Here is a 10,948-nt window from a genome sequence, read left to right as displayed (position 1 = left end):
GGCCCACCAACCAGGTCCAGTACCCGCTGCTTCGCTGCGGTGGGAGGACGCAGGTATATGGCATTCCCCCTCCAGTTTTTTCCCTCATCCGGCGGATGTGGACTGCCTTCTCCTGGGATGGGGGAGGCAGAAAACACAGTGTTAGACAATCATAGAACATAGAACATTACAGTGCAGTACAGGCCCTTCGGCCCTGGACGCATGTAGCACAGGGGTAGGTAGCTGGTAGCCTTCGTGGCCAGGGCACTCGGCCATGGCAGCCAGTATGTTTGGATTGGGTTTGCGCACACTGCCGGTGGGTGGGGTCTGGTCGCCCTCCGGGTGGGGGAGGTTTGCAGGTACATGTGACGAGAGTTAGTGCCATGGGCAGACTGCTGCATACTCACTCTGGCCGCCCTGAGGAGGTTATACAGTATTTTACAGCACTGCTGTCCTGTCCCGGGGGTGGAGTCCATACGTTCACGGCATCTGCCACTTGTGCCCAGGCCCTGTGTATGGCAGCAGGTGGCAGCCTCCTTCCCACCACGGGGTACAGGGTAGCTGCCTCTCCTGCAGGGCATCCAGCAGCATCTCCAGCTTTGCATCCGTGAACCGGGGTGCCGATCTCTGTGCTGCCATTTGTTGGTTGGGATGAGTGTGTGTGCGGAGTAGAGTGGTAATATGCAGCTGCAACTTGTCAGCCTCTCGAGTGTCAATCCCGACTCTGACGTATCGGACACCGTTTCTCATTGGAATCGATCATGTTCCACGTGGTGCCGGTGCTAGCCCATTAACTGTTAATGAATTGCTCCAGGAGCATTGCCAATTTTGCTGTCGTAGAAATCCACCGATTCTGTCCCGGCATCAGTGTCTGAAATGGAGAATCCCGCCTAATGCGTTCGAGATTGGAAGACGGGAGCCCACCTTTGTCTCAGAGACTCAGAATAACTCCACAGCCAAGAACCTCTGCACCTCTGACTCTTAGATATTACTTGAACACAGTGCTGGGTCTAAAAACAGAGCAGAGAGAGAGAGAGAGACCAGGGGTGGCACACTGGTAATAAGAAGTATTATATGTTTGTGCACAATAAATCACTTTGTGATACAAAGTATGAAATAAGTCTGTTGATTGTTTTTTGTGTTTTAAAAGATGTTTTGCAGTTTGTACTGGGAGATAAAGTCCTGTTGATGTGTCCTCACCAAACTGTTATCTCCTTAAATTAACCGTTTCTGAGACATAATTGAGACTGCGTTGATTTCTGTGGATTTAGGTGGAGGAGTGCCACCTAGTGGTAGTCCTCCGTTAGTGTAACCGTATCCTCCATGCCTCTGTACTTTCCTCTCCCTTCTGCTGCCTGTACTGTCTGGTAGGGGTAGGGTAGCTAGTGACTGGGCCAGTAATCCAGAGGCCTGGATGAATGATGTGCAGATATGAATTCAAATACCACCATGGTCGCTGGAAACTTTAAATTCAGTCAATTAAACAAAAAGTCTGGACTAACAAAACTAATATCAGTAATGATAACCACGTATTTACTAGATTGTTTACTGGTGCACTAATAAGAAAATGAAAGGAATGGATGGGGGAAAAAAAATTATACGGGATAGACAGGATAACGCCATATGTAGAGATGACAGAAATATTAAATAAACATTTATGGGGGTCACGTCATGGGAGCGGCTGTGTTTTCGCAAGATCTGAAGCTGCTTTAACCCTTTTTCAATGTTTCTGGGGTATATATGTCTTGTGCTATGTCCCTGGAAGATCCGAGTTACATTTTGGTGATGAGGAGCCGAGTTAAGTTCAGAAATCCTCGTTTGATTGAGGCTGTCGGAGGTGACCGGGATGGGACCCAGCTGGCAGTGGTGGTTTTACTGGGGAGCGGGCCTACGCTTGGGCAGTGCTTTCACCATCGGGATGAATACTGCCATTGTGAATGATATTGTTGACAACGGTCTCAATTCCTTGCTGTTGGTTGAATTGCAAAATATCCCTGAGAAAATAGTTGAAGTCACTCGATAGGGCTGTCGCCTTGGTGGGGAATCGCCTTCAGCCCTTGGAAATCCTGTTGCATAACATGTCGTTTATCCTGGTTGATTCAGGGAGGTTGGACGTTTCATGGTTGATAGAGCACATTGTATCCAGTCTTTGAGGCCTGTGGTTAGTTGGAGATCTCACTCTAGTTGCACAGTGGTTAGTACTACTAGCCTCACAGCGCCAGGAACCTGGGTCAATTCCTTGGGTGACTGTCTGTGTGGAGTTTGCATGCTCTCCCATGTTTGAGTAGGTTTCCTTGGGTGCTCCGGTTTCCTCCCACAGTCCATAGATGTGCAGATTAGGTGGATTAGCCATGCAAAATTGCCCCTTAGTGTCTAAAGATGTGCAAGTGAGGTGGGTTGGTGGGGTTACGGGGATAGGGCGGGAGAGTGTACCTAGGTACAGATCTCTTTCGGGTGGTCGGTGCAGGCTCGATGGGCCTAGTGGCCTCCTTCTGCACTGTAGGAATTCTATGATCCTCACTCAGCTGGTATGAGATGCGTTGAGTCCTTTCAAAAGTATAAAGGGAGGAATTTCCTGGAGAGCCAAACATTCCCCTACTTGTGATGGGGTGAAGTGTGGTGGTGGCGTATGTGGGGAGGTGGGCAATGGGGAAGCAGTGGCAGGAAGCATTTTTCACAGAGATGCTCAACTGGAATTTAAATGTCAATGGAAAACAGAAACAAGTGGGCTATAACGTGTACAGCCGCTCCAGAACTGTACTGCTCATTTTCCTCCGCCACTGAAAGTGAAAATCAGGCCAAATATCTTTGTTCTTCTTCGAAACTGAAGCCTCCTTGTATCATATATATTTCTTATCCTCTTTCTGTTCAGTCTTTTACTGGTCAAATATTGAAACAGGTTTATTTTCATGGTGCACCTCAGTTCAAGATGGCGGAGGGCAAGTGCGCATCACTGCCTGCCCAGAGGTCAACAGAGCAACTGGTGGAGTTTTTAAATAATAAGCTCTAACAGCAGAGGAAGGGGGCTTCAGTGGACCTGGTTAAGGTGGTGGAGCCGCTTAGGGCGGTGATTGAGAAAGTGGGGCAGAGGTTGGAGGCTGAGGGCCTGGCGATACAGAAGGTGGAGGAGGCGATGGGGGAACATGAGGAGCGGATGGCCTCGCTGGCGGTGAGTTGGGGATGGTTGTAGGCAGCCCGAAGTGGCTGCGAGAGAAGTTGGAGGATCTGGAGAATCGCTCCAGGCAACAGAATCTGAGGAGAGTCGGGATGCTCGAGGGTATTGAGAGGCAAGTATGTGGCGAGGATGTTGGAGCAGTTGATGGGGAGAGGCCTTTGATTGGCCCCTCGAGCTGGATCGGATGCATAGGGTGCTGAGGAGGAGGTCGCAGGTGGGGGAGCCATCAAGGGCGATGGTGGTGCGGTTGCACCGTTTCTTGGACAAGGAGAAGATTTTGCAGTGGGTGAGACAGACCAGGAGGTGTACCTGGGCAGGGAGTGAGCTGTGGGTCTGCTAGGACCTGGGTGCAGAGCTGGCGAAGAGGAGAGCCGGGTTCAACCGGGTAAAAGCTGCCCAGTTCAAGAAAGGAATGACGTTTGGGGTTCTGTATCCTGCCCGTTTGTGGTGACTCATCAAAAGCAGGAGTTTTATTTTAACTCATCGGAGGAGGTGAAGGATTTTATGAGAGACCATGGACTGAGGGCTGTGAGCACACTGAACTTTGGAGAGGAACTTTGTGTTTATGGTAAAATGTCTGGAATGGGTATTTTGGGGTGGGTTTTGACAGGCAAGCAGCGATGGTGAGTGTGCCTTTTGTTCTTCTTTGTTTGTTGGTGGTTGGGAGGACGGGGGATGGATTAGAGTGGGATAGGGAGGTTACAGGCCTTCGGCAGGGGCCACCACGCTAGCTCAGCAGGCTAGTTAATGGAAGTGAAGTGGGAGGTTGCCAGGAGGAAGGCATTGGGGGGGGGGGTTCTTTGTTTGGGTGTGGGGAGGGAGGGTTGCTGACATGGGTGTGGTTGATGTAGCGCAGTTTGGAAGGGAGAGATGGCGGTGGACATCCGAGGGTGGGCCTGGAGGGGCGCATGCCATGGGTACGACTGATCGGCAGGGGAGAGGCTGGGAGCCCCCCGACCAGGCTGGTCACGTGGAATGTGTGAGGAATGAATGGGCCAGTTAAATGGCCGTGTTCACGCACCTCAGGTGTCTGAAGGCGGATGTGGTGTTGCTGCAGGAGACGCACCTGAAGTTGGGGGATCAGACAAGGCTGAGGAAGGGACGGATGGGGCAGGTGTTCCACTCAGGGCTGGAATGGCAATATTGGTCAATAAAAGGATGGTGTTTGAGGTGGGGAGCATTGTGGCAGATCCGGGGGTAGGTATGTGGTGGTTAGTGGGAAGCTGGTGGGGTACCGGGGTCCTGGTTAATGTTTATGCCCCGAATTGGGATGATGTGGATTTAATGATTTGGGTGTTGGGGAAGATTCTGGATTTAGAATCGCACTGGCTGATTATGGGGGGGCGGCATTTTATGGACCCGAGCCTGCACGGACCACCATTTCCGCAGCCCACAAGGCAGCTGTGCACGTTGCTGACTGCCCACTGTGAACCTAGCGCCGTTGGTCGTATGGGTGCCTCCCAGGCCATCCCCCCAGCCAACCCATCTTCTTGGTTGGAATGAGGGTGTGCGGGGAGTGGAGTGCCTATATGCAGCTCCTGCTTGTCAGGCTCTCCAGTGCCAATCCCGACCCCGGCAAATCACATGCCAGCATTTGTTAAAATTGCATTAGTTCCACATTGCACCTGTGCTGGCCCATTAGGACATCCTGAATCGCTTCAGGACCACCGCTGCTTTCGGGAGCATAAAACTCATACAATTCAGTCCTGACATCAGCACTTAGGGCTGGATTCTCCGATTTGTAGGCTATGTCCAGAGGATCTGTAGCGTTTTACGTGGGAAAAATCGGCGCGGCCAGCAACCCTCCGACCGGTGAGGGGCTAGCAGCCGTGCCACGTAAAATGCACGGCCTTCCCGATATAAACGCATGGAGAATTGCCGGGTCCGTGGCCGCGCATGCACAAGGCGATGACCTGCAGCAGTCGCGCCATACAACATGGCGCCGGCTTTCGCGGAGTCGACCTGCCAAATAGTGCCCCCCTGGACACCCCCTCGCCACTCCCGGGCCTCCCCCCACTAATCCCCGAAGCCCTCGCCGAAGCCCTCCGGCCAGCAGCACGGCTCCCGCCCAACTGTTGGTGGCACCGGACACAGTCCGCAGCCGCCACGCCGGATTCCCGACCGCTGAGACCACACGTCCCCCAAGCGGTTGGGAACTTGGCCCATCGGAGGCGGAGCATTGGGGGAGGGCCTTCAGGTAACATCCTGAGGCTGTCCCAACAGTGTGCAGCGTGCTCCTCGATAACGCGTTTTGGAGGGGGCGGAGCATCCAAAAACAGATGACACCCCCGATTCGGTCGTAAAAAGGGATTCTCCACCCAATCGCCAATTACAAAATTGGCATCAGGGAATGGAGAATCCCGCCCAATGTCTCTGGAATGGTGAGTCCAGCCCCTAATTCTTTGACCAAGCTTTTGGCCATCTGGTCTAATATCTCCTCATGTGTTCAGTGTCAAATTTTGTTTGATAACACTTGTAAAGCTCCATGGGATGTTTTACACATAAAAGGCACTATATAAATTCAAGATGTTAATGTTTGAGTTTTGGGTGATGGACTATTAGGTCAGCCACCATTTCAGTGTTGAATCAGCCCCTGAACTCAATTAAAATTTGGTAAGCAGAGATACAGGTCACTGAGGCAACCAGATTAAGGCTGGGTGCCCCCAGCAAGGCAAGCTGTAAATAGTGGACAGATTATTGGTGAAGGCCCAGCTGAGCACTGCTGCTCCTCCACAGGCCACAAGAATCATGTGGTGGGCCTAATTATTTCCACTGTGCATGGAAGGTCAGAAGATTGTGAACTGCGTGGTCTTGGACCGATTCCTACCTAAAATGACAATCAAAGTCATATTTACATTGTAGGACTCCAATTGCCATTTTAAATGGGGCCTATCATCTGAACGAGGCAGTCACGTTGGACCTCCAGTGGTGGGCCTTTTTGAAAATAAAGCCGGCCACATTGTGAGTGCCATGGGGCGGAGAGGCTACCTATCATGTACTGAAGATGTTACCATCAGGCAATGAAAGTTGACCTTAAATAGTTTCTCATTACCTGGGCAGCATGGTAGCATAGTGGTTAGCACAGTTGCTTCACAGCTCCAGGGTCCCAGGTTCAATTGCCGGATTGGGTCACTGTCCGTGTCGAATCTGCACGTTCTCACCGCATCGGCATGCGTTTCCTCCGGGTGCTCCGGTTTTCTCCCACAGTCCAAAGAATTGCAGGTTAGGTGGATTAGCCATTCTAAATTGCACTTAGTGTCCAAAAAGGTTGGGTTGGGTTACGGGGATAAAGTGGAGGCGTGGGACTTAAGTAGGGTACTTTTTCCAAGGGCTGGTGCAGACTCAATGGGCTGAATGGCCTCCTTCTGCACTGTAAATTCTATGATTATTATTCTTTGCATCTCCCGCTATGCAAAAGTCACTATAAAGTCATTAATCTGCAAAGATGGGGTTAAACCTAATTCTCAGAATCGAGTGAGTTGGGTTGGGTGAGATGTTAAAACATTAAGGGCTAAAATCAGCATTGCTATAGACTGCATAGGTTTCAATACTTGAATCAATGAATGAATGAAATGAAATGAAAATCGCTTATTGTCACAAGTAGGCTTCAAATTAAGTTACTGTGAAAAGCCCCTAGTCGCCACATTCCGGCGCCTGTTCGGGGAGGCAGGTTATATGAATTCCCAGTGACATACTCAAAGAACCGTATGCCAAGGTTTCACAGTTTAGCACTTTTACTGTAACAAACCAACTAAAATAAACTTTGACTAAATGTTAGTTGATAGGCAACTGATACAGAAAAGGTATTCCCCCTTTAACACCTTAACATAATGGTAAACCCCACTCTGCGGCTGGAATTCTCTCATCTGGGGTCTAGGTCCGGTGGCGGGGATGGGAATGTTGAGCATTTCCCACTGTGGAGGCCGGTGAGAAAATGCACTAAATCTTCCAGCCTCAACCTTATTAATTATTCAAATGAGTGTTGTGCACCATATTCCATGGCGGGGAAGGCCTGTTGGAGTGTAGTCGGCCATCCTATGCAGGTGTCATATTGAAAAAGGGGCCAAGATCACTGACCCACTATTAAAGGAGGAAAGTGAACAGTCTCATCCATACAGGCGTCTGGAGCCGTAACATATAAGAGCAGTCATCAGCATATAGAAACACCCTGTGCTCCCTTCTCCTATCGATTTATTCCCCTTCCATCTCCCTGAAGACCTCAGTGCCAGACGTTCTATTGCCAGGTCGAACAAGAGTGGTGACAATAGGCACCTCCATCTCGTACCCCTGCTCAATGGAAAATACTCCAAGCTCAATGCATTATTGTGTACACTAGCCGTTGGGGCCTTATACAAATGCTGCACCCTTGAGATAAACTTCTGCCCGAGTCCAAAACTTCTGAGCACTTCAAAAGGTACTCCCACTCCACCCTGTCGAATGTCCACATCCATAGATATACTCACCTCTGGCTCAGGGGCCGGAGAAGGAGTGTAGCCATCTGGGATGGCCACTTCCCGATTACAAAATGGACACTTTGTAAAGATTGCAGGGAAAATGGACAATACTGAGAAAACAAGTAGGTTCAGGGTTTGTCTGTTGATTCCCAGCTCCCAGACAAGACCAAAACTGTAGGCCCATTAGCATACTAATGGCCCGTCTCCGGGAACAAAAGAGTAGCATTTGAGTAACCGAAACTAAGGCAGACACCCCGGTGCTAGAGGAGACCAGAACAAAGCAGGCTAACGGCCACCTAGGACACGCCCACCCATCAGGGCACCCACCCCTTTATTGGATGAAATCGATAGGAACGATCGAGAAATGGCCCAATTGATTGGGGCCAAGTTCAAGACCCGCCCAAAAGCAGGCGAAGCCCCTTTGGGTATAAGAGGAACCCCCAAGAGAGAATCGTTCTCTTGGCTCCGGTTCTCACCGAGGATGGACCTGCCCAACAGCTGCACCAGAACAAGTAAGTCCAAGGTCAACACCTGCTACCAGACAGACGACCTTAGCTGTTCTCCTTCACCACTTCGACCCCAGCAGCCTCAGAATCGAACAATAGCCATTGTTCCTCTGACTGAGTGGGCGCCCGAAGCTAAGTATAGGCTTTAGCAATAGTGATAGTTAGTCTGTAGTATTTGTGCATGATTATATTTCACTGAGTGTGTAAAGAAATAAGCATTTGACTTTGAACTAACTAACTGGTGTATCAAGTCTTTGTTCAGTATTCGGTTTGAACCTTGTGGCGGTATCAAAAGATACCTGGCGACTCTAGAGCAAACGTAATTAGAATTAAGGAAGGCGACCATATTGACCGCCATATTCAGAGCCAATGAAAGAGCCAAACATTTAGCAACATTTACTGGCGACCACGAAGGGACTCGACCTAGAAGTGGCCTAGTCACTCCGAGAGAACACAATTATGAATTGGAATCCAATTGAAAACAGAAAAACCACAAGTATGAGAACGATACTGATCAAACCTCCGAGATTCAGAAGTGTGTTAATGCATGCGTACTAACAGGGATATAATGTAAACCTGAGAGATTTTGTTGCGTAAAACTGTCGGGAGTTTTGTAGGCCGGAAAATAGCGTAATCCGTACCCGTGTTTACGTCATCACTTTATCACCCTCTGTTCCAGATTCAGTAGAGAACCCAGAGAGAGAGAGAAAATGGCAATGAAGGCAAAGGAACGCCTTATGAACCCCCAGGAATTCGAGGTCGCAACGATCAGTAGAGTAGGACAGTGTCTCGTATGGGAAGAAGAGTTCAGGAAATGTCTCAAAGGGAAAGGATGGGGTTTCCAGAATTCTGCGCCAATGACGAAACAGGTCCCGGGAGTATAGGACATACTTGGTAGGAGAACCTGTCAGAGATCCACAAGAAGAGCTTAGGGAAAGCTCGCAAGTCGATGGCAATCGTGTCCTGCTTGGCACAATTGCGAGGCACAGAGGAGGTCGTTAGGACGCTCCGTAGAGAGATTGAGGAGAGAAACTGAAATAGCGAGGGAGATGTGAGTGAATTTGAGAAGGAGAATAAGGAGTTAAGAGAACAGTTAGCAGCGAGGGACAGAGAGGTGGATGATGCCAAATGGGCACACCAGTCTTGTCTCGCACATTTGAGTAGTTTTCAGACAGTACGATAAGGCCTACCGGGACACGCAATGCGCGGTCTTGGTAAGACAAGAAATTGAGCAACAGGTAGAGCAATTGCAGAAACAGTGCAATGATTTGAAAGCAGCCCTACGAGCACTCCATGCTTCCATGACGGAACAAAGGCAGAGCTCAGTAGATCACGCAAAGTGCCGGAAGCAAATTGCAGAATTGCAATCTCTGCTTTCTGTCCAGAATGGGTTTCAAAGTACGTTTGGACCCCAGTTAGACCAGGAAAATGGCCCCGATTAGCAGGAGTTAAATGAAACTGCCCATAGATACATGCATGGGATATGCACGCAAGAAAAACCCCAAAAGAGAAAAGCACCCCAATCCCTGACTGAACAGGCAGAACACACCCCCATGAACCCTGTAACCACACACCACAGGGCCGCAGCAGAAGGAAACGCAGATTTCCTATATACGACCCTGTTAACCATGATCCAATTACGGGACGCGTGTGGAAAAATTACACCGTTCCTTCCCACACCAGACCCCCACCAGTTTTTCACGAGAGTTAAACAGCAGGCTACCATGTATGGCCTGGACGAAAAGGAGCAAGTGAAGCCCACAGTTTTAAGCCTCAACCCTTCAGTCGTGGCAGCCCTTCCCGACCCACAAAATGTAGGAAGAGGCACACTCCAAGAAATGCACACAGCAATCCTGGATGCGATCGGCTATAACAGAGGAGACCCCGTAGAAGGCCTAAATAAGTGTAGGCAAAAGAAAACAGAGCACCCCACAGCGTTTGCTGGATGCTTGCGGATACATTTCACAGCAGGTTTTGGAGAGTTAGCTCGCGCCTATTTGTCCGCGGATATATGGCCAAATGGACTCAAATCCTAGTCTCTCATGTGACAGAGGCAGGACAGAGAGCTTACGCAAATTACAACAGACGAGGCCCACAACGGGAAATGAGTTTTGAAAAGATTGTCCCGCTATTGGGAACAATCCGTCCAAGGCAAAACCGCATTTGCAAAACCAGAGGAAGAGCAGGCAGACATGAATCCAGTTAGGACGCACCAGAACCCCGCATGGGTAAATGAGGGCAGGAAGAGCCCACTGCAACCCCAATCCCAGCTACAATTGTGGACAATTAGGTCACTATGCACGAGAGTGCAATGCGCCCCAAAAGCAGCGGAAAACCCAACAGGCACCCTAAATAAGAATAGGGTAAAGCCAATCCATAGCGTTAGCGCCCATTCAGAGAATGTAGACATGAACGGCACCGACTGACGGTGTTCGGGCTCCCCAACTTGGGTCTGCGACACCCTTTGGGACAAGTCCGGTAGACTGGTCGTAGCAGGCAAAGTCCGGGGACACCCGGAATTTCTTTGAGACACAGGAGGGTCCCACACCACACTCAATTCCTCCACGATGTTTCAGCGAGACACGTGGCCCACAACAGACACCATCACACTCAGCGGCTTTACAGGTAATTTACAACAAGGACACATCACAGGCCCTGTAGCGATACAAATAGGGAACATTATGACTAAACACCCCGTGGTTTTGGTCGATCTGCTCCAGACAGCTAAACACATCCTAAGAATCAATTTTATGAGCTCCCACAACCTCTCTTTTGATCCGGTAAATAAATGTGTTTGGAGAATGGCAAAGGCAGCACGAGCCCCCGCCACGCTC

Source organism: Scyliorhinus torazame, chromosome 11 (genome assembly GCF_047496885.1).
Source record: "Scyliorhinus torazame isolate Kashiwa2021f chromosome 11, sScyTor2.1, whole genome shotgun sequence".
In the NCBI taxonomy this organism is placed as follows: domain Eukaryota; kingdom Metazoa; phylum Chordata; class Chondrichthyes; order Carcharhiniformes; family Scyliorhinidae; genus Scyliorhinus; species Scyliorhinus torazame.
The sequence above is the reverse complement of the archived record's forward strand: the minus strand, read 5'-3'. Positions refer to the sequence as shown.